This window comes from Macrobrachium rosenbergii, chromosome 18 (assembly GCF_040412425.1).
Source record: "Macrobrachium rosenbergii isolate ZJJX-2024 chromosome 18, ASM4041242v1, whole genome shotgun sequence".
NCBI classification, from domain to species: Eukaryota; Metazoa; Arthropoda; class Malacostraca; order Decapoda; family Palaemonidae; genus Macrobrachium; species Macrobrachium rosenbergii.
The window spans coordinates 27,314,234-27,340,349 of NC_089758.1; the positions used below are offsets into that span (position 1 = coordinate 27,314,234).

Here is a 26,116-nt window from a genome sequence, read left to right on the forward strand (position 1 = left end):
AGGTTGTACATTTTATTCAAAGCTTTTTGGAGCATTGGTAGTTTAATTTTTTTGTTTTTAAAGGATACTATATCTGTCTGTCTTCACTACACAGTAGATCTTTCAGCCACACCATGACTCGGTGCATTTTATAGGTGTCCCTCTACGAGTCAAGTACCTTTTCACCGTTTTATCTTCTCCCATTCCTTCTGCATGGCCAGACTATCTGAAGGCACCGTTTTACACAATCTGGCATTTTTTACCGTGCTGGTATTCCTGTACTCTACACTTCATTATATGCAAAACAGTCAACAACCACACCTCGCCTTTTGCAGACTAACAGACTAATTAGTGTGTGTGTGAGAGATAGAGAGAGAGAGAGAGAGAGAATTTTCCTAGATGATTCCGTCTGTGTGCTCTGTGGGCGCACTTTTATGTAGAATTAAAAAAATAATGATGACGTCAGAACTCTAGGAAAACTCTGAAGATAAACTCAGACTCATTCCAGGAAAAGAAAGGAAGGAATTTCTATTGTTCTTTGGTAGCTTCCATCAACATAATAGCTAAAATTTTGAGTATCAACGACATCGCTAATAATAAACATTTTAATAAAAATGTTTCATGACAAAAATATCCGTTTACCGTTTCATGAAAAAGTACTTCCAAAATCACGATGTAAAAAAAGTACGCCCATCATTTCACTCAAGAGAAAATGACACGCAGAAAAAAACACCCTCTCATTCAACGGTTATCGAGAGATACACTTTGGGAAAGAGAATTCAATAAAGCAATCATTTCCACGTCAGTCAAATTTTCCTCTTAATAGAGCGCGTAGCTTGGATCTTCTGTGCTGCACACGAATTCGCACGAAGAAGATTGGAGTCAATTCTCTGCTTTGGATTCCTGTAGGGGATTATTGGGTCTTTGACACATCTTGTTGAAGGGACCTTGTCTCCGTGAAAGTGTATGAAGCGTGAAATTTTGGGTAAATGCAGAGCGGTTATGGGACTATATTCATTGAGAGAGAGAGAGGGGGGCGAGGGAGGGGGCCCGCCACAGTTACGGATGACATGAAATGTTTAAAAACAGAAAGTTTGGGAATTTATATATTGTACATGCCATGTATGTATGTGATGGAGAGAGAGAGAGAGAGAGAGAGAGAGAGAGAGAGAGAGAGAGAGAGAGAGAGAGAGAGAGAGAGAGAGAGAGAAAAGCACAGTTATGGGTGACATGAAATTTTGGTCAAAGGCTAAAAATTTGCAGATTTTTATAAATTTACCTTGTCTGTGTTTGAGAGAGAGAGAGAGAGAGAGAGAGAGAGAGAGAGAGAGAGAGAGACAACACTTACAAATGACATGTTTTGGTTAGAAAAAAAAAAAAAAAAAAAGGAAATTCTCATGCCATCTATAACACGTCTGTCTGTATGTGCGGAAGAGAGCCAGACAAACAAAGCAGCCATACAGACAGACATTACGGCGCCCACTGATGGTGAAGTCTGTCTTAATTTGTAAAATCTCATCTAGAGCATTTGCTGTTCACGCCACCCCGCCGTCGTTGTTCGTTGTAGATCGACTGCGTCCGTACAAGAGGATCAAGAATTTTTTTATCTCTCTCTCTCTCTAGATCCCGGCCTTGATTTAAACAATAGCAAAGCAGGATGTACGGAGTTGAATTACCTCGTTATTATTCTGATAAAATAAGTATTCTTCCTTTCGCGAATGCTGAAACCGGGCGTTATTTACTTATCATTCGGAGACGGAGATCGTCGTATTGTTAAATATGACATCACGAAGAAGGGAAAAAAAGAATGGTAGAAAGAATGCAACTGAAATGTAGATTAGGTCCGAAACGCCATTCTGTATTCACGCAAACTAAGCTCTATTGACTGAGAATTATCTTCTCAAAATGTTGATGCGCACATATTTTCGAGAGCGTCAAGGTCGGTAAGGTTGATATCTAGCTTTCAGTCTAATGAAAATGACTCTTGTGTACTTTGATAATGGGAGTCTTCTTTTTTTCGGGTAACGCACTTTAAGAAAACCATTACGTAATTTTTTTTTTTTTCATGAGCTTGGTCACATCACGGAGCTCTTCTTGACTTTTTGCAGTAGGAATGCACGACTAGAAATAAGCATAGTAACAGAGAATTCAGTGAGATGTAAGTGATCTTTTGGCAGAAACTGCAATGTACTTAAACACCTAATAATGATTGGAAAAGATGAAACGGTAAAAAAAGTATAGAAAGCTTTCTTTGGGAGAGTAAATAATTAAACAATATAAGTCATACAAAAAACCATTTCTATCCGGATAGTCCCAAGAGCAGCAAAAAAAAAAAAAAAAAAAAAAAAACACACAGACACAAGACAACATGAGACTGAGCAACGAGCCGGGCGCAAAAACAAGAGACAGTAACGAGAAGGGAGATAATGAGAGAAATTAGGATAAGTGGTCATAACAAGTGAGAAAAAGTGATAAAATATATACGGGGCAAAATCGTTAATCCTTAAATGAAAATGGCTTCATTTGTCCTTGTCTATTTATATTATTGTTATTGTATACGAATATAACTAAGAAAAAAACGGCCTTCTTTACCAGTAGTATAATTTCGTAAGAAAAAGAATATTATTGTTATATTATAACGTTATTTTAGAAGATTAAAAGAGTTTCAAATAAATATAACTTCACTGAAAGTTCATTTGTATACAGGCTGTGAAAATATTGCTGAAGATTGGCCTATAAGAACTGTTTCACATTCATAAAAAGAAAAAATGTGATTGCTGCTAATTGGGACTGTTTATGTATGAGAGAGAGAGAGAGAGAGAGAGAGAGAGAGAGAGAGAGAGAGAGAGAGAGAGAGAGAGAGAGAGAGAGAGAGAGATTGGATTAGACACCCACCGTGGAGCAGCTGTTTAATTATTACCACATGCATTTTTCTCATGATTAAGTTCGCGCAACGCTTAATGGAGGCCGCATGTCTGGCTGTGTTTTGTTATTTTATATATATTTTTTTTGCTAACTTGTAATTAGCGTCGTTAAAAATTATTCTGCACATTTTTATTCCAGTTCATTCATTATCCCTTTCGATCGTAATTCTGTGGGAGTGGGAGTACAAAGCAATGAACAAGTAAATGAAGTTTGTAAATATTCTGTTTACGACTTATCATGTCAACCGCCATGTTTTGTTTACTCACATTAGAACGTCGTTTGAAAAATGAACGAAAATGTGAGCCATTAAGCCCCCCTCCCCCCGAAACATTATTCACACATGACTCCCATTACGGGACTGACACCCCCTGCACGTGCTTATTTCTCTCTCTCTCTCTCTCTCTCTCTCTCTCTCTCTCTCTCTCTCTCTCTCTCTCTCTTTCCATTATCTGCGCTGCGCATCAAAAAGTTGACCAAACAATCTTCTCCTCTTGTTACAAGTAGTTTTACTTCTTTGTTTTTTATATTTTTACTATTTTTACTTTATAATCTTCATGTCTATAGAAGGAAAATATCTATTTTGACCGTTATTCTATGTTGTGCATAATGAGATATGATTAATCATTTATTCGTCTTTATCCAACAATTCAAGTCTTTCTTTTGTATTCACAATTCTTCTTCCTTATTCGTTCTCTGTAGAATGACGCTGCATGATGTTGACCCCTTTCGGCGAGCTGTCACATTCGCCAGTATTGTGATAACTTTACCCAAATGCCAAGAGTTAATTTACGAAGTAAATGAACTTTTTAAGAATATTAACAAAATTGTATCTTGTTACTGTTTGGCCTTCCTTACTTTTAAAAATATTGACAAAATTGTACCTTGTTATTATTTGCCCTACCTTAACAAAACTCATATCCTGAAGTATAGTAAATCGTATACGCAATCTCTCTCTCTCTCTCTCTCTCTCTCTCTCTCTCTCTCTCTCTCTCTCTCTCGCTAAAAATAAGGGGCCCCTCTCATCCCGGTGGAATATAATTAGTAGTCACATCATGAGACGTGTAGATAAGGGTCCCAGCTCACGAATGAAATAACACCTTTTCGTGGCTTGTGTACAGGCATGCATACAGATGGGCTCTTTATATATACGCATGTGTACGTAACCGCGGAATACGCACACATACATACACAAACATACATGCATATATATATATATATATATATGTGTATATATATATATATATATATATATATATATATATATATATGTATGTATGTATACTGTACATACATACTGTATATACATATACTCACACGAGCCAGTAAATATATGTGTGTATGTGTCTTGGGATTGGTAATGTAAAAGATGTTCATTTAAACACTTAGAACTCGAAAATGAATAAATGTCAGTGTTGGAAATATTTCAAAGGGGGAAAATGAGCTGGATTATTCACTTTAACTTCGGTTTTCGAAATGATGTCGGCATGAATATTCAACAGATTAAGTCGCAGAAGCTTACCATTATCAGCAGTAGTGAGATCTGAAATCAACATTGAGTTTACAGTCACTGATGTGGTATTATTGTAAACATTATTAGAGGTACGGTAAAAAAAAAAAAAGTGTTTATAGGCTAACGTAATTTGTGCTAAATATTAAACAGAACAAGTGCAGTTTTTAAAAGTCAACTTCGGAGAGTTGCATAGTACAGAAAAATCATATTATGGTTTAAAGTTTCATTCTTTATTTTATTTTGTTTGATTTTTATTTCATTTTTCTCAAAACTTCGTGGCTGAGAATCGATACCGCACGAGCCCAAATATGTAAATAAAAATATTTTCACGTATTTTTTTTTTTTACTCGAGAAAATCTCGGAGTTTTATACAGAATTTCGTAAAGGGCAAACTCTACAGTTAGTTCCTTTATCCCACAGGAATTTCCACTCCACTTCTGTTCAAGACTCTGTTGACCTTCATTTCATTAACAGTGGCGGTTTCAACATGACCAAAAAGGTCACGTTACTTATATCACGTTAAACATCTTGTTGGAGAGAGTCATCTACCAGTACAAAACATTACATACGGGCTTAGTAAAGAATTTACGTATACTTTAATATTTGCTACTGTATGGGAGCTTTCTGCCAAGGGGTTCATTCATAAGTCAGCATTTAAACTATTAATGTACGAGTGACCAATGTAATTTTTATTATTTTGACAATGTATTGTGTATGACGGTAATTGTACCGGATGTATGTATTTAAGTATATACGTATCAAAGTCTGTCGGCGAAGATTTAAAGTATAAATTTTTATTATTTTGACAATATATTGTATATGGTGGTAATTTTACCTGATATATGTATTTAAGTATATACGTATACTTAACTTTAACTTACGTATCAAAGTCTGTCGGCAAAGATTTAAAGTGTGAATGTTCGAGTGACCAATGTATTTAATTAATATTTTATTAATATTTGTTCTCTAGACAATGTATTGCGTATGTCAGTAATTTTACCTGATGCATGTACTTATTTAAATTGTTGGCCTTGCAAACAAAATGAGGCAATCAAAGAAATTACAGAACAAGATAACAGATAACAGACAGTGGAACTTACGACCAGTTACCCTACTTATTTATTATCATCTTGGCCTTGGTCTAATTAGCGGTTTCTTTTTATGCCGGTCCGTTGGTGTATCATTATTTTCGGGGGCATATTTCTTAGCGAGTTTGAATTTACTTTTCAAGAAATGGAAAAATCACAGGGAAAAAGAGTTATTTTTATTCAGTAATTTGCATTATATGATGAGTCAGTTTATCGGGAGTATGTCATTCTGAATTGTTTTATTACAGTGTACCGGTTGTCGTTTTTGTAATAAGTATAGACATTAATCTTAGAATTACTTTCCTTAGTATTTATACAATATTTGCCATAAATACAATGTAGTTTCCGTAGTATTTTATATAATATTTACCATAATACAATGTAGTTAATCATAATGCATTTTATTGCTTACTGTCGTGTGTCTTTTTATCTCTACAATTTGAGGAAATTCGTGTAAAAAAAATCGTTCGCTATTTTCAAAGTAATTAATGTGTATTAACAAATAAGATGCATATACACACACACACACACATATATATATATATATATATATATATATATATATATATATATATATATATATATATATACACATTTTGTTTGTAATATACATTGAATACTTTGAAATAACTCACGATTCTTTTACACGAATTTCCTCAAATTGTAGAGATAAAGACACGCCAGTAAGCAAAAATTAATTACGATTAAGTACATTGTATTTATGGTAAATATATATATATATATATATATATATATATATATATATATATTTACAAATGTAATGTATATTAAAATAAAATGTATATGTATGTATATACATTTTATTTGTTAATGCAAATTAATTACTTTGAAAATAACTCACGATTCTTATACACGAATTTCCTCAAATTGTAGAGGTAAAAAGACACACGCCAATAAGCAATAAAATGTATTATAATTAACTACATTGTATTTACGGTAAATATTATATAAAAAACACTAAGGAAAGTAATTCTTAAGATTAATGTTCATACTGCTTACAGAAACGACAAACGGTACAATATAACAAAGTACAATCCAGAGTGACATGTTCCAGATAATTTCACTCACCATATAATGTGAATTAGTGAATAAAAATAACTTTTTTCCGTGTGGTAATACTTCGGAGTGCATTTTTGTCATTTCATCGGTTTTTAGCTCTTCATGAAGAATGCGACTACTCCCTCCTAACGTCACTCCGCCCTTTTTATGACGTGACGCGAAGATGATTGATTGAATAACTCCTGCTGGCGTCGCTGTATCTTGAGGGGAAGCGCAAGGGAAATTAAAATTATTTAAGTCCTTTTTTGTGTACGTTTTATGTATCTTTGCTTAGTATTTTGTTTTGTGCTTAACTGTTTTATATTCTTAGTTTCTTTATTTAGTAAGTAAATGGTATATTCGGCTTGTTCTTTAAGAGTATGTAACATTATTATTATTATTATTATTATTGGAGAAAGAAATCCACAGTTGTGTATGTGTACATATATTTAAAAATAAATCTGTACAGAGAGCTTTCGGAAATCTGTTCGAACAGATTCATGAAAGCTCTCTGTATATATAATAATATACCCATACATACTTGTGAATTTGTTTCTCCATATCAAGACTCAGGCTTTTAGGATTTATTATTATTATTATTATTATTATTATTATTATTATTATTATTATTATTATTATTATTATTATTATTATATTATTATTATTATTATAGAAAGGTGTTGGTGGGTTTGAATTGGCATCTTCTATTTCAAGATTGCTGTTTTTATTTTATGAAATTTTGCTCTAAGAATCCTGTCGCACTGCTTTTTTTTTTTTTTTTATATGAGATTTTGCTCAGAAAATCGTATCTTACAGTTAACCGGGAGTGACCGCCAATGACGTCAGCGCTTTTCGGTTGCAACTGCCATTTTAGCCACTTCCGTTGCAACAACGGTAACAGTGGACGAGCGAATCGATATGTTGTGTGTAGTCATGTTCTCTATAAACGCATATGTGTATGCATATATATAAAACGCAGCAAGAATCTATGGTCAATGGATCCTTTGTAACATCAAACCTTCATCTCTCTCTCTCTCTCTCTCTCTCTCTCTCTCTCTCTCTCTCTCTCTCTCTACTTCCTACCATCGACTCCAGGAGGAATAATGCGAACGAGAACTTTTGACATGAGCTCTCTCTCTCTCTCTTTTACCATAGAGTCCAAGAGGGATAGTTGAACAAGAACTTCTGACGTGAGTCCTCTCTCTCTCTCTCTCTCTCCTTCCCCCCAAATCCCGACATCTACCCTCTACCATCGACTCCAAGAGGGATATTGCGAACAAGAACCTCTCTCTCTCTCTCTCTCTCTCTCTCTCTCTCTCTCTCTCTCTCTCTCTCTCTCTCTCTCACACACACACACATTTCCTCCGACCCCTACGTAGAGGCGTCTCCCCTTTCAAGGCCAGGCGAGGGAGAGGAGGCTCCAAAATAGCAACAGCGTATCTCCCTGAAGTATCCTCCCTAAGGGGAAAAGGAAACGCATCAAAGGGAGAATACGGGGAAGGCGGAAACACGTGGTGAGGAGGGAACATCGGGAACATCACCTCTCTCTCTCTCCTCTTCAGGAAGGAGGTTCCTCCTCCTCCTCCTCCTCCTCCTCCTCCTCCTCCTCCTCCTCCTCCTCCTCCTCCTCGCTGAATGTTTTGGGAACCGTATAACCAGGACCCACTAAAGACTTTATAGTTCGAAGTATTATTTTCTTTCGAGGTCGTTTTGTATATGATTACATCCTATCTTTGTATGTAAATTTTTTTAGAGGGGGGGGTTTTCAAGTAGCCATTTATGGATATTCTCTCTTCCCCGTCTTTTTTTTTTATGAAGAGATTTAAAATGTCAAAACAGTCTTTTCCAAAGCTTTTTTCCCTACCTTGGCACTGGAGGGAGAGAGAGAGAGAGAGAGAGAGAGAGAGAGAGAGAGAGAGAGAGAGAGAGAGAGAGAGAGAGAGAGAGAGATTGGGGAAGACTTTGTAGCTGCGAGGTTACAGGTTGCTTAAAATTTTGGTTTAAAAAAAATTGGGAATTCATAAATAGTTACGGATATACCATATGTGTTATTGTGTGTTTGTGTGCGAGAGAGAGAGAGAGAGAGAGGAGTTGTTGGGGGAGGGGGGGGGGCGATGGTCGTAGGACACAGTTACGGAAAGCATGAAATTTGGTTGAAAAACAAAAATTGGAAATTTTTATATGTTTACCACGTCTGTATGAGAGAGAGAGAGAGAGAGAGAGAGAGAGAGAGAGAGAGAGAGAGAGAGAGAGAGAGAGAGAGACATATGACAGTGACAATCGACTTTTCAGACATTCTTCCTTAAAAGGTCAAAAAGATATATTCACTCCAACTCCAGTTTATTTTTCAGTTGTCTGTCACACTATTTGATTCATGCAGTGTAAACTCCGAACGGCCTGTTAAAGCTTTACGTTTAATAAAATATTCTGTAATTTGAGACCTGAATAATCACTGTAGCTTCAAATCTCACTTTTCTTGTGTTTACGAAACAGCGTCTCTCCCCAAGATAATCATATCTTTACGCTATCAAAGCATCCTCCCTAGATAATCGTATCTTGACGTTAAAAACTTGGGTTAACAAAGCACGAGCCATACAGATAGCCCAATTCACACACAAACTTAACATCTCATTCATTTTATTTTTAACATTTCAGTGAAATTTATCAGTTTGTCCTCACCTTTTACAAACTGTAAACCTTTAACGACGGCAAACGGTTGTGAATCCGTTAGTTAATAAGTCGATTAGCCTTTCTTTATAATGCCATCAGTTGAACAACATGATCTATACGGTAGCAAAGAATTTGTTTATCGGCTATCCTGCGTTAAGTAGATAACAAAACACACAGCATCCTTGAGTACTGATAAACATTATATTCTCTCTCTCTCTCTCTCTCTCTCTCTCTCTCTCTCTCTCTCTCTCTCTCTCTCAACACAGACCTTTGTACCAGCAACTGAAGCCGGAGATAAAAGATTTCAATAACAACGCCGACGCTGACTCGCGCTTGTAAAAGTAGAAGTTGGCCACAAACCACAGATACACTAAGACTTGATTTACTGATTTTGATGAGTATTTCGAAAGGGTTATATATCTCTATCTATCAATCTGTTTATCTATCTATACTGTATATAATTTATATATATATATATATATATATATATATATATATATATATATATATATATATATATATATATATATATTTTGTGTAAATGTGTATATGTATATTATATTTTAATTATCGACAAATCCGGTATATAATACTCTCATAAACTGCTTATTAATTTCTCTCTCTCTCTCTCTCTCTCTCTCTCTCTCTCTCTCTCTCTCTCTCTCTCTCTCTCTCTCTCTCTCGTTCGTGTATAATGTGTCAGAATTGATCATGCACTATTGCCTAATAAGCTCATGGTACTATTCTATTTCCACGAAACCTCAAATCGCGAAATCTCCCCAGATAAAATTTCATATTTCTCGTGTTTTGTGCTTCTTGAATTAACTTTCATTTTTAATATAAATTTTACAGTATTCTGGAATACATGATTTGGCTTAAATCAAAATCTTACTTACATGTTGACTTATTCTGATACAAGTGCTTAACCTACAGCAGCTTAATAGGCCTAGTTCTTGAAATATCTAATTTATTTACGTATACTTTTACGTGTCCCTAATTTTTTTAATAAAAGAAGACAAATATAAAAATAAAATATTTATATATGTAAGTTAGTCGTACTCTGTCTTTCCGATTAGGCTAACCTGTTTTATTTTATGTAATCCTTGAAAATCGTGTACCTTAAATTCATTTTTGTCCTTAAAACCACTTTTATTTCAATAAACCAGACGGTTCCACAGAAAACCATGTGCGTGTCTCGTTTTAATCATCCATATGGTTGAAATCTCATTGAAAGTTGTAGGACCAGGCCTCCTCCTTCCCCCCGGGGGAGTAATGACCCTTGTAAACTCTCCCACAGTGCTGGGAGAGTCGTACGTTTGGCAGCCTGGCACCGCCACCTACTGGCTTCTCCGGGACCTATGGACTCAGAAGAGAGTGAGTGCCAGTAATCGTCGGTTAGTTTAAATGTCATCGCTACCATTATAAGCGTCGCTGCTTTCATCATCGATAATTACACTCGCAGTCTCAAGATGGTAACCGTGTTACCTCATGTTCATGTGGTAATCCGGTTATGTTACCGGATTACCATGCAGTTATATTGTTTTTTTATATGTTGGGGGTTTATGTTAGATAATAACCTTCTTAAAAAAATAACTTGCTAATCGATTGCAGATTTGGCATTCAGACTCATGTCACAATAGTTATTAGGGTCATTGACCCTTGAAATGTTCATAAGTGATTAGTATAATTTGTAATAAGATGAAGGCTTAATCAAATGTTTCTCACGGAGTGATATCTATATATATAAATGATATAATTTCATAAATACTAATGCACATTGTTATTAGTAGTTATTTAACAAATACCAGAGCATTATCTAAGTAAACAGCTGTATAAGGAAAGGTTAAAATTGTTTAATTAAGTGAAAAATTTAATTGGTAAAGAAGCCGTTTCTAAAAACATGTACCAACATAAACATAAAAAAAAAAGATCGCTTCAACGCTTGTGTAACGAATAAAGTAGTAGCGATTAATGAAGGAATGGTAAACTGATAAACTTGGTAGTTATAAGTAAATAAATGATGATTAAAAATAGCAACAATGATAAACAATGAACTTATGAGGAAAAAGATGTAAAGACGTGAAATAAAATAATTATCAAATTCAAAATCCAAAGTGAATAACGTGACAATCACTTACAGAAGTCAGGTTGGTGACACGAATGATAAATATGAATTATTAATAATTTTCCAAATAACAAAATATAAGTTATCAACTTGTAGTTTCACCACAACAACAGCGTCAGGTTTGCTTTCATATAGGCTAAGACTAACAAGAATTATTAATGTTATACTTACAAATTCCAAAGGGCAGCGGCGAGTAAGGTCTTATCTGTATGATGTTAAAGAGTGATGACACGTCCGCAGGATGGGGAATTCATGGAAAGAGGGGAAATGGATTTTAATGAATTTAAATTTTTTTTAAAGACTGAATATACCTGAATTGAAATTCTTATTGAGAAGTGTATATCTTTAAATGTATTCGAGTTCGTATTAAGAATAAATGTAAATGAATTACAATTCATATTAACAACTGAATATAATTGAAGTCTAATTCATATTTAGGAAATGAATGTAAATGAATTAGAAATGTTATTAAGAAATGAATATATGTATGAATTCGAATTCTTTTTAATCTCATTCTTAGAGAGTCAAAAAACAGCAATCAAAGAAGAAGAAATTGGAAATTAAATAATGATGATAATAAGAACAACTTGACCAGTAAATAACTTCAGCACGCAGCTGTGATTCAGACAAATGCAAAGCCCCATCAAAAAAAAAAAAAAAAAATTGAAACATGAACTCTGGAAAAAAAAAATTGAAAAACTCAAAATTCCGAGCTGATTCGATCAAAAGATTCGAGCAGAGAGGTTCGCCGAGCTTCGGAATACCGGGAGACCCGCAGCTTCGCTCGGCTACCCACAACAACAAACTACTGGGTATATCTGTTACACGGGCGACTGGAGGGGGGGTACACAGTAGTATACCGAATGGCCATCTCTTCAAACAAAGCATTCGCCTCATTACTCCCCATGTGTTTGTTTATAGCGATCGGCCAGTTTCGTTTGTTTTGTTTAGCTCGATAAGATAAAAAAAAAAAAGTATTTTGAAGGAGTCTCTTGAATGAACCTCCCCGAGTCTTAATAAAGTGCTCGGTTCTGGTTCATCAGAAGAGTCTGGGAATAACCCACCGAAAAGATAAGAAGGGTCAGGATTGTGGTTCTTTAGATTGTGTTAACCTGAATGTAAACAGCCAAAAAGGTAATCTGTAACTCGTGAGATGAGATTACTGTTTATAAACCAGTGGAACTGTTTAATTTTGATATTTGTTGCATCTCCCTTTAGGGGGTTAGTACCATCAGTGCACCTCATTGGTGCACTGTAGACATGACTTCAGGGTTCTTTGCAGCGTCCTTTTACTGTCCCTCCGTTCATATTCTCTTTCTTCCATCTGACTTTCCGCCCTCTCCTAACAGTTGATTCATAGAGCAGCTGCGAGGTTTTCCTCCTCTTACACCCTTCAGACGTTTCTACTGTCAACTTCTGTTTCAGCATTGGATGGCCTCATGGGTCCCAGCGCTTGGCCTTTCGCCTAATTTTCATCTTCTATTCTATCTCTTCTATTCTGATATTTGTTACAACTACAAGAATTTAGCGTGTTCCTGGATGAAACCCAGTGTTTGGAACCCCCCCCCCCTCCCCACGATAAATTAAATTCAGTACCCTTCCATGAGGTTAGTACTCTGCAGTTATAAAGCCGATGAGAGAGAGAGAGAGAGAGAGAGAGAGAGAGAGAGAGAGAGAGATTGGTTCTGTTCCATTTCATGAGTTTCGCAGTCCTCAGTTTAAAGCCGATGAGAGAGAGAGAGAGAGAATATTCAGTGCTGGTGTGTGGTACTATACCCACAGGGAACACGGGGTACAAATGGGTTCAAATAATTTTTCTTCATCTTCTCTTGATCATGTTCCAAGTGTGTCCTAAAGTTATGGGAAGATAATCTTCAAATCGCTCAGAGTCGAAACAGCATAAGGGAAAGATATATTAGGTACCCCTTATTTTCTGTTACTTGTAAAAAACTTGTATTATAAGGCACCATCTTGAAAATCAAGCTAATTGAGAGATGCGACCTTCCCAGGAATAAAAAGTGAAATGTATGAAAGTAGAATAAGAGAGACGCAGAAGATACCTAAATCACAATTGAAATTGAATTAAGGAAATGAAAGAATAAATCGATAATTTGAAGCATAAACACCAGTTTGCGATATATATATATATATATATATATATATATATATATATATATATATATATATATATATATATATATAACTTATGATATTTAAAGAACTGCCGAAATCTTAGTATCTTAGGCGTTGCTTTAGGTTACAGTGTGGTACAGTAGTTTCATTCTATATTTTTCTTTTTTATTTTTATTGTCAGTCAATTCTCACAAAGCCATTCTCGATGGAGACTTTGAAACTAATAAAGAAATTAACCTCGCATGTAATTCCATTAATACCCCTAAAAAAAACAAAAAAAAAAATTTTTTTTTAGCGTGAATTTGTCATCTCTAAACTGTCTGACCTTAACTGACCAAATTCTTGAAAAGAAGGTTAGCAACTGGATTCTGAAAGCGACAAGGAACTTGCTCTGCTGCAGGAATGTAAAATGATCTTATTGTAGGTTATACGTAACTTGGTAGTTTTTTTACTTTTATTTTTTCTTTTACGTAAACGGAATTGGAACTCAGCCGAATCAAGATTAATCTTATATAAGCATTTGTGTTAACGTACCGTAAAGTAAAAAAAAAAAAAATCGTATGAACCACAGCAAATTTTCTTATTGCAGATTATAAGTTATTAGGTAATTTTTTTTACGTAAACGGAATTGGAACTCTGTCGCGTCAAGATTAATCGTATATGAGCATTTGTGTAAACGTAACGTAACGTAAAAAAAAAAAATTCGTTTTAACAACGGCAAGTTCCAGTCTCACGTAATTGTGTTTTATGGGAGCCATGGCAAAAAAAAAAGTCATGTACCTTTGGGGTCATTTAGCGTCTCGAGAAAAAAAAATATAAAAGCTAAAAGATGGAAGTTTCTAACAAAATTCAGGTCAGTGGCTGAATTTTGAGGTAAGGAACAGAACTGGACATTTTATCTGATCTTTTTTCAAGCGCAAAAGTTTAGCTCTCTCTCTCTCTCTCTCTCTCTCTCTCTCTCTCTCTCTCTCTCTCTCTCTCTCTCTCTCTCTCTCTAACGATCTTTGCTATGTGTAGCAGTTTACGATTAATCTCTCTTGCCTGTTTCCATTTTGACGTTCAGTTGCATAATAAAAACAGACACTTGGCACAATCTGCAAACTCTCTCTCTCTCTCTCTCTCTCTCTCTCTCTCTCTCTCTCTCTCTCTCTCTCTCTCTCTCTCTCTCTCTCTCGTTGGCCGTTGGTAATGTGTCAGCAGTATACCGTATCAATTATCTCCCTCTATCTCTATTTCCTCCTCGCTAATCCTTGCCTGTTTGATAACAATTTACTTAAGAAATCTCTCTCTCTCTCTCTCTCTCTCTCTCTCTCTCTCTCTCTCTCTCTCTCTCTCTCTCTCTCTCTCTCTCTCTCTCTCTCGTTGACCGTTGCTGTTGTGACAAAAATATGTCTTATCAATTATCCCCCTCTATCAATCTGCCGCTCATTAATCTTTAATTGCGTGATGACAGTGTACCTAAATCTCTCTCTCTCTCTCTCTCTCTCTCTCTCTCTCTCTCTCTCTCTCTCTCTCATCCCAAATTTAAACGCAGTTCAAGGACACGGTCCGTTCGCTAACGCCTATATCCAAGCGAGTCTCATTCGACTCCTTCGCGAAAAGGTGAGTCACTCAGTCAGGAATTCTGTTAATAGTGATGATGTTTCATTTGTTTTGTTTTAGAGTAAGGAAGTATTACACTTGCACGGGCTCTTTACTCCAAGAGAAATCCGCGTAATCTTAAGCAGTGAACGAAAAAGAATTTGCGATAAACTTTTTGAGAGAGATGCTATCGCAACATCACGAAGGGCAATCGCAACATCCTTCCTCAGAGCGGAGTAATATCGTTTTTCTCAGGTGTGAAACAATACTGTTTCTCTCAGGTGAGAAACAGTGAGAAACAACACCGTTTCTCTCGGGTAAGAAAGAAAATCGTTTCTCTCAGGTGAGAAACAATATCGTTTCTCTCAGGTGAGAAACAATACAGCGTCTCTCAGGTGAGAAACAATATCGTTTCTCAAAGGCATGAAACAATACCGTTTCTCTCAGGTGAGAAACGATACCATTTCTCTCAGGTGATAAATAATACCGTTTCTCTCAGGTGGGAAACAGTAGCCTACCGTTTTTCTCAGGTGGGAAACAGTACCGTTTTTCTCAGGTGATAAATAATACCGTTTCTCTCAGGTGGGAAACAGTACCGTTTTTCTCAGGTGATAAATAATACCGTTTCTCTCAGGTGGGAAACAGTACCGTTTCTCTCAGGTGAGAAACAATACCGTTTCGCTCAGGTGAGAAACAATATCGTTTTTCTCAGGTGAGAAACACTATCGTTTCTCTCAGGTGTGAAACAATATAATTTCTCTTAGGTGAGAAACAATATCGTTTCTCTCAGGTGAGAAACAATATCGTTTCTCTTAGGTGAGAAACAATATCGTTTCTCTCAGGTGAGAAACAATATCGTTTCTCTTAGGTGAGAAACAATATCTTTTTCTCAGGTGAGAAACAATATCGTTTCTCTCAGGTGAGAAACAATATCATTTCTCTTAGGTGAGAAACAATATCGTTTCTCTCAGGTGAGAAACAATATCGTTTCTCTTAGGTGAGAAACAATATCGTTTTTCTCAGGTGAGAAACAATATCGTTTCTCTTAGGTGAGAAACAATATCGTTTCTCTCAGGTGAGAAACAGTATCGTTTCTCTCAGGTGAGAAACAGTATCGTTTCTCTCAGGTGAGAAACAATACCCGCGCGCCTCTAACCCTGAAAGGTCATCGCGAGTATCGTCAACGGAAAAGATAAAAAAAAAAAAAAAAAAAAAAAAAAATCCGCCAGTTTAACGGCGAACGAACAGAGTTGATCGTTACCGTATCATTGCTACACGTCGCCGAAATCCCTCGGGACCAAAAAAAGTCTTGATGAAAACGTTTAAAAACGTATAATAATAATAATAGCATCTTTTGGACCGTCGTTCAGTGACGTCACGACAGAGATCAAAAGTCGAATTGCTTTCGACATAGTTACCATGTTCGGAGAGACAGGTACTCCCAGGTACCAGGTGGGCACCTGGGTGTACCTAGTAGGGGTGGCCGGGGGTGGTTCCTTGCAACCCTCAAGGCTGCTGACTCTGTGCTTCCTTTGAATTGAAAAGGCTCCTCTTCCAGTGACGCCTACCGGGACTCCCCCCTCCCCCCTCAGCCATCCTCTCACGGGAGACCTGGAACCGTCCTTCCTGGAACCCCTCCCCAACCGCCTTTTCTTCTGGAAAACTGTTCTTTAACGGCCAGTCTCTCTCTCTCTCTCTCTCTCTCTCTCTCTCTCTCTCTCTCTCTCTCTCTCTCTCTCTCTCTCTCTCTCTCGTACATACCGATTTGTTACGTGTTCGTAATTGAACGGATGTCGCAGCAAAGTGAAAATTATCGAGGAAAGTTATCAATCTATTAATAAATAAATAAAAATTAATGACATACATGAGATACCACTATGATTTTAATTATTTAATACAAAAATAAAAAGTTTATGACGCTGCAAACGCAATCGTTTCTTTACTAATGAAAAGACAAAATAAAAAAAAATGAGCAAGTACCACAAACAAAAAATTCACAAGGCAAGATCTCCAAGTAAAAAAAAAACAAAACAAAAAAAAAAAAACCTCCCGTCACTGAGCAACCAACGAGCGCCTACTATTCTTGCAAAACTATAGGAAGTGGATACGTGGGTACTTAGGCGCGACAGTAAAAACATTTCTTATGGTCACAAAAAAAAAAAAAGAAGAAAAAAACAGGATGGAAAAGTAACTAAATGGATGGCTTGTTTTGGGGAGTTTGGAGTGAGGAAGGACTGGAGCAGAAATAAATAAATAATGTATATGTATATATATATATATATATATATATATATATATATATATATATATATATATATATAATTATATATATATATATATATATATATATATATATATATATATATATATAATATAAATGTATGTATGTATGTATATATGTATATATATATGTATGTATATATTATATTTATATATATATAAATACATATATATATATATATATATATACACATACATACATACCTGTTATACACGTTAATAATTTGTATATTCACACGCGACTTTTTCTCACCCCTTCTTCATAAAAGGAAGTCCCGCAGTAATTAAACAAGTACAGGAACCATTTCTCATGTCATCCTTTATTGGCTGAGTCTAGAATGAAATCTCCCTGGGCGTAACGTGTCCACAAATTTATACGCCGAGTTTGTGTGTGTGTGTGTGTGTGTGTGTCATAAGAACCGCGTTGCGTAAAACTGCCCGAAAGGAAGATATAACGAAGTAAGCCGAATATTACGGACAAAAATGTCAAAGAATGACTCGAGAATATAAAATCAAACAAAACTCGAATTTTTTCCCCCACTTACCATTAAACCACAATGACTTAGGGTATTCGCAGTTCATTAAAAAAAAAAAAAAACTACGATAAACATCGTCGGTCCTTTTAGTTACTTCATTAAAAAAAATAAAAGGAATTGGATTGTAGTGACTTGCGAAACCTTATGACAAGCGACTAATGATGCAAACATTAAAAGCATATAGAGGAATGAATGTAGTTTAGAGAGGAAGTAGCGATGAAAGAAAGGGGAAACTGTGTGAAGGAACTGTGTTACGAGTATATGCGTTTGTATGTGTAGTTAGGAGTGGGTGGACAAGGAAGAAACCATACACATGTGCACGCATGCGTCCACGCACACGCTTGTGTTGAAACAATGTGTATAGTATGTACGTGTATGTACTGTATATATATATATATATATATATATATATATATATATATATATATATATATATATACATATATATATATATATATATATATATATATTATATATTATATATATATATAATGTATATATATAGATAGGTAGATAGATAAAAACAAGATAGTATTGACTGCCACACTCAAACTGAGGGTAGATGATTCCCTCTCCCTGCATATATATATATATATATATATATATATATATATATATATATATATATATATATATATATATATATATATATATATATATATATATATATATATATATATATATATACATACATATGTATAAATATATATATTACAATATATATGTATATATATTATATATATATATATGAATGTATACATACACATACACAAATACATACATACAAGCACACGTCAAATGCATATTTAGAAGAAGCATGTCTTGAGGGGAAGCAACATCTGCTCAGCTCAGCTTCCCCAAAAGTGACTCACCTCCCGAGATGATGATTACCAGTTTGCGAACAAGTTTACATATCCTGCAGCAGCAGAACCTAAGTGGATTTGTCTTTATTCCACGTTGTTTTTGTTTTTTTTTTATCTCTCGGACAAAAACTCGGTCTTCGAACAAAGGGAAAGTAGTTGTTGTTATTACCACCCGCGGGGGAGGTGATTAAATAAGAGCTTACGTTGGAAGAGGTGATGGGCTTAGTGGATCAAGTGAGATTATATATATATGTATGTATGTATATGTATATATATATATATATATATATATATATATATATATATATATATATATATTATATCTTTTATATATGTTTGTATTTATGTACATATATGTGTATGCATATTATGTATGTATATATATATATATTACTTGGAAGTTTTTTGGTAGAAAGGGACTCATGTATAAAGTTTACTAGATAGCGTTTCTATGTGCGTGCATGGGCTTATGTATGTGTGTGTATGTATGTATATGTATATATATATATATATATATATATATATATATATATATATATATATATATATATATAAATGTATTTATATATGTTATAGATTGAGAAAACACAGAATAAGCAACTAAATAAACAACAAACAAAGCAATTTCCTACACGCATAGCACACCCTTGCCATAAACTGATGCACAACAGGAAATTTGAACTCGGAAAAAGAAGTCAACCAATTGAAGAATTTCAGTTAAAATTTCATGGAAAAGAGCTGTTACTTAACGTTTCTCGTTTGTGTCTTGACCGAGATGCCTCTCGAGGCTTCTTGCACCATAGGAAGAGAACATTTGAACACGAACACTTGCACAAGCCGAAAGATATATTTCACCATTTCCTCTCGTAACGAGAACAATGATATTACGGTGCGAGGCTGTACCCAAACACTTGGAGACACAAGTGTCCGTACAACGTAGCATTTAAGCTTAGTAGGTAGGTCTCTCTCTCTCTCTCTCTCTCTCTCTCTCTCTCTCTCTCTCTCTCTCTCTCTCTCTCTCTGAAAGTGACACAAAAATGTAAACGCACTTGACTGTTTAATGAAGGGTATCTTTTTTAGAGTGCATTTTTTATCCTGCATACGTACCATTTACATACCCACACGGATGCTCGCACATTAAAAAATACACGCACAATATATTATGTATATACACAGTATATAGTATATTTATGTATATATAATTATGTATTTATTTATGTATATGTTTGTATGATGGCTTGATGGGTAAGAAACATGCTCATGAATAGGAACATATACAGTAGGTAATAATGAGCCTAAATACCTAAATATTTGTGTATGTATACTGTATATGCATGTGTATGTTTGTAAGAGTGTGTGTTTTTGTATGACGGATAGATAGGCAAGAAATATGCTTATTATGTATAGAAACAAATAAGTAATAAGGAATCTAAATATCTTCTAAAGAAGAAGCAATTATGGAATAAACTACTGTGCACAATCTTGACTTGTCACGAAGACTTCCGGAAGCCGGACATCATCCAAACGTTAAGCAAGTGTTGAGACAGACAGAATAACTAACTGACTTGGTACCAAAGTTGTGTTAGACAAAAGTTTGTTTGATTTTTTCCCAAATAACAATTTACACCATGGGACTAGAGGTCTGTCTCTTTCATCATTCTTAGATGTGTTTTTGAGGATGCAGATCTGACGAAAATATGCAGAAATACGGTACTTCATATCAAAATTCATTTTGAATGCATAGAAGTACTTGTAAACTATAATGCTGTTTCCGCTTACTTATGGAGTTTAAATTCTTTCTTCCTTTTTGGCTTAGTTATTAACACTTGCAGTTTAGTTATTAACACTTGCAGTTTTACAAAACTAAATAAGAAAGGAATACAGATACATGCAAATGAAAGAAGAAAAACTACCCCCGCTAAATTTTAGTACCTTTTAATGAACTGAATTTTGCGATCCTGTCCACGCGAATAGGCGTCGTAAATTTTAGGTTGTTTAGCATGTTGGGAGAGAGAGAGAGAGAGAGAGAGAGAGAGAGAGAGAGAGAGAGAGAGAGAGAGAGAGAACGAACTGATTTCTGCGATTCTATCTACACGAATAGGCATTGTAAACTAGGTTATACAGCATGTTGAAAGAGAGAGAGAGAGAGAGAGAGAGAGAGAGAGAGAACTGATTTCTGCGATTCTATCTACATGAATAGGCGTTGTAAATTTTAGGTTATTTAGCATATTGAGAGAGAGAGAGAGAGAGAGAGAGAGAGAGAGAGAGAGAGAGAGAGAGAGCACCATTTCGATTTATCTCTTGCAAGTAAGGAGGGAATGTAAAGTACATGATATGAATTTTGAATATAGTACCTTTTGATGACCTGATCTCGACGACCTCAAATGTAGGTCACACGGAGAGAGTGAATGGCTCTCATTCTAAATTCATAATAAAAGTTTTGAGTTATGAGATTCCAGAGGACCTCCCGTGGAAGACCACGTCGTAAATTCCTCTTCTTAATGGTATAGAAAATCGACTCGAGCGATTAAACGTCAGTTGGATTCAGTAAGAATAGCAACGAAGTCTATTATTGGCTCCGAAGCGGACTGAGAATCTGATGACCAAGGAAACCGGTCAAAAGGGGCGTTGCTTAGACAAGCGTCAGCAGCTACACAGTTTATAACACCCTGATAAAGTGGTCCTTGATCGTCGACGCAACACCTGGCCAAGGACCAGGGCTAGGATTTGGCCAAGAGGACCAGGAACGAAGGGCAAAATGGCGCGGGATAAACGATCCTTGCGCGGACGATGTGGTGAAGATAGGTAACCGGGTGTGTGTGTGTGTGTGTTTTTTTTTTTTTTTTTTTTTTTACTTTTTATTTTTGTCTTATACTTATTTTTACTCGGTTTCACGACTCTATTCTGAATTTATTTTCGGCAGTGGGTTTTAGTTAAGCAAAAACTACTTCGATATAATATGTTCTTTAATCTTGCTTTAATCTTGCTATCTTTAAGGGTAGTTTTAATCGTTGCGTCTTTGTTTAGTATGAACGGGTTTCTCAGAAAGTTGAATCTATTTGATTTTTACTTGAAGCTCCGAGAAAAAGAAGTATATACTTTTATCTATTATCGTACGTTTTTATTTACGGTTTTAATCTTTAAATTCATATTTTCGCAAGCACAGTCACTTGCTTCACGAGTCGAAAACACTACTTTTACATTACGTCTTCCTCAAAAGGAGATTCAATTAACCTTCTCCAAGTACTTTCGAATTAACGAGAGGAACGCAACTTCATGCGCTGTTCTAGAAAGTCTGAGAGAAACCTTTTTTGCGATCAACAACGAGGCCCAGCCAGAGATATAAACTGGTAAATAAATACATAGAGTCAACAAACCGGTTAACTGATGACATTAAAATTCCTGTGCTATACCGCCGACACAAGCAAGAGTCCACATTGCTAGGCCTTTTTATCTTAAAGGCGTGCCAGTTCTCTCTCTCTCTCTCTCTCTCTCTCTCTCTCTCTCTCTCTCTCTCTCTCTCTCTCTCTCTCTCTCTCTCCAGTCAATGCATTCATGGTTTTCTGTTTACGAGAATTAATTCCTAATCCCCTCTCTCTCTCTTTGTCAGTGCATTCATGGATTTGTATTTACAGGAATAATTCCTAATCATGCTAAGATCTCTCTCTCTCTCTCTCTCTCTCTCTCTCTCTCTCTCTCAGTGCATTCATGGATTTGTATTTACAAGAATAATTCCTAATCATGCTAAGATATCTCTCTCTCTCTCTCTCTCTCTCTCTCTCTCTCTCTCTCTCTCTCTCTCTCTCTCTCTCTGTCAATGCATTCATGGATTTTTATTTACAAGAATAATTCCTAATCATGCTAAGATATATTACCTCTCTCTCTCTCTCTCTCTCTCTCTCTCTCTCTCTCTCTCTCTCTCTCTCTCTCAATGCGTTCGTGGATTTCTGTTTATTACAAGAATAATTCCTAATCATGCTCAGATATATTACCCTCTCTCTCTCTCTCTCTCTCTCTCTCTCTCTCTCTCTCTCTCTCTCTCTCTCTCTCTCTCTCTCTCAATGCGTTCGTGGATTTTTGTTTATTACAAGAATAATTCCTAATCATGTTCAGATATATTACCCTCTCTCTCTCTCTCTCTCTCTCTCTCTCTCTCTCTCTCTCTCTCTCTCTCTCTCTCTCTGTTGATCTTCCACCCAATTGTCTCTAAAAAGTCTTAATGACTGCAAACGACTCATTAAACAGCAGAGCGACTTGGAATAACAATAGACAGCTGGCTCGACGAACCATTTGAATCTTGTTAACAAGCGTTGAGTGAAGCCGCCACTGCAGGATAGGGCATCAGGTCTAACCATATATATCCTCTGTATTCAGCCCACGCAAGACAACACCCTCTACGCCATCTGCCATGCTCTCTCTCTCTCTCTCTCTCTCTCTCTCTCTCTCTCTCTCTCTCTCTCTCTCTCTCTCTGGATGACTACGTACGTTACGGGAAGTATGCATTCAAGTTGTGAATTCACATAATGTGAACAAAAATCTGCCATTCGAATGCTACTACGGTCTCTCTCTCTCTCTCTCTCTCTCTCTCTCTCTCTCTCTCTCTCTCTCTCTCTCTCTCTCTCTCTCTGTGATTGGCTGTGGTGCGTTAGGTGAAATGTACATTAAAGTTGTGAATTCACATAATGAACAAGATCTGCCATGCAAATGCTAAGTTTCTCTCTCTCTCTCTCTCTCTCTCTCTCTCTCTCTCTCTCTCTCTCTCTCTCTCTCTCTCTCTCTCTCGATGGCTGAATGCGTTGCGTGAAATGTACATTTAAACTATAAATTCAACATTTATGAACAAGAAGTGTGGTAGCGCGGCATTACGTAAACACCTGTGCATTTATAAACTTACATATATTCTTTGTATTTTTATATATAAATAACTCTTCTCTATGAGTAACTAACAGCGCGGTTTGATGGTAAGCCTAAACAGTCGAGGGTGGAGAGAATCTTTTAACAAAACTAATGACAGTACAAAGGCGTAATCACGTATAGTTTAGCTACTGACTCATCAAGACAAACCTCCCACATACTTAGTAACTTCTAATACATTATATATATATATATATATATATATATATATATATATATATATATATATATATATATATATATAGATAGATAGATAGATAGATAGATAGATAGATAGATAGATAGATAGATAGATAGATGGATATATGTGTGTACATATATATGTATAGGTATAATATATTTATATATACACGAACACATACATACGAACATACACACATGCATACATACATACACATATATATACATACATATATACAGTACATGCATACTTACACGGAACTGAAGAGACAAAAATGACGAAATAACTACAACCGTGAGCAAGACAGATTGTCCATCAGAATAAGAATTATCTTTGACAGCGCATTACATTTAGAACGACCTCAGTGCGTAGAAGACGAACTTAGAAACGCCTACTCTATAAAAGAGTATTGTCACAAAAGTGACAAGACAAATGACGTAATTAAAACAAAAAAAGGGGGGCTTTGATCCTTTAAGACTAGAGAATACCTCTTCAGCCTGAGCTTCAATCCAGTCACTGCAAAAGAGTGTGCAGCTATCAATAATGTTAATGGAAATATTCATATTAGAGTATTTAAATAGACCCTTTTAATATTAATGAGTATAGAGTACTTAGGACAGCTAGGTTGATGGCGCTTACTGTTAATACGGTGCTTAAAATTAGCCCCTTTTTTCCCCTCCAAAGAATACTGTGATCTTGTAGGAATAAGTTCCTTGTAAAATGAAGGATAGATAATGGAAACGCAAGAGTATCTCCACAGATCCTTGTTAAGTCTGCACGAGATGAGCTTCCACGGTTTGCTGACAGTAAACCAAATAAATTGAAATACGCCAGACTTGACTGCTTATCCTCACAAAGTTAATATAATGCTGAAATGTTCCGTTCTGGCTGTTCTTAAACAACAGCTCCTTTTTACAAACAATAAATGAATTTATGAATGAATGAGTGAATGGATTTCAGATGATTAATTTAAAGCCGTAGTATAATGGTTAAGTTAGAATATTAGTACCGGAATAGGTGATAAATGAACGCATTTTACATATATATATATATATATATATATATATATATATATATATATATATATATATATATATATATATATATATATCATATATCGTATCTCAAATAGCACTGTTCTTTTTTTCCAGATCACCTGAATTACGATTCAGCGCTTGCGTAAAGAGAGGGTTTGAGAATGTGTGTACCATCTATACGCTTCAAGACTGCTTTGTGTCAAACGAAAATTTGTATAATTGATGATGCCGTACTTCAGGATTTTGGTAAGGTTAATGAAGTTTATATATGGACCTGGGCATCAAGTTTCACAGACTTATTTGTACAAGAACTTTGAGAAGGGAGGCTGTAGGTGAGTTGAAATTTGAGGAGGATTAAGCGCAGGAAAGACGTAATGGCGGAATTCATTAGGGGCCCCTCCATCTCGCGACGTTAGAGATGATAATGATGATGATGATGATCAAGATCTTAGTGCATTTCGTGAAAATAACAGAACATTATGAGAAATTTATTATACTTTAATCCCCTTCCTCTCTCTCTCTCTCTCTCTCTCTCTCTCTCTCTCTCTCTCTCTCTCTCTCTCTCTCTCGAGAGAGAGAGAGAGAGAGAGAGAGAGGAAGGGGATTAAAATATAATAAATTTCTTATCTTGTCCTGTTATTGTATATAATTATTTAAATAACAGGACGTATATATATATATATATATATATATATATATATATATATATATATATATATATATATATATATATATATATATATATATAAACGCATGACCATGATAAAGTTGAAGTACATTTAATACATACTCTACAAGCATGACATTATATAAACAGTGCAGATATGTAAATAAATACTGGTACATCGATATGATGGTACATGCACATGACCATGTTCGTATGTACGTCTGTTGCTCTCGAGTTCTCCTGTACTAGTTTATCGCCTATGATATAAACGCACTGAAGGGTCATCAACATAACTAGCATGAACTAGAGGCAGAAGGAAGTGGCAGTCACTGTGGAGAATTAACAGACCAGGTTAATATCTGTTAGTATAAACATCACACTGTTGGGAAGCATATGTGGAATTATTTTGTCATTATTGAGGTCATTCTATTCAAAAATGCATTTTCCCATCAAATTATTTTAACAGTTGCTAAGATACAGCATTGCAACTTGAAACGAAAGCTCCGAAGTGCCACCTAAGTCACAACAGTAAATGAGATTAATTTCGGCTGATTTCCAGTGCAACTGT

At 35.5% G+C, this 26,116-nt stretch overlaps 1 protein-coding gene across 4 annotated transcripts in view; it reads right to left on the minus strand.

Annotated features, from left to right (window-relative positions):
- Positions 1-26,116, minus strand: part of LOC136848227 (serine-rich adhesin for platelets-like) — a 77,343-nt gene that overhangs the window by 37,847 nt on the left and 13,380 nt on the right. For 2 of the 4 annotated variants that reach the window (XM_067120578.1, XM_067120577.1), the window contains exon 2: positions 11,528-11,561. The exons of the other annotated variants lie outside the window; for them this stretch is intronic. The gene's annotated coding sequence lies outside the window, so the exon portion shown is untranslated. The remainder of the gene's footprint in view (positions 1-11,527; positions 11,562-26,116) is intronic. 4 annotated transcript variants of the gene reach the window in all.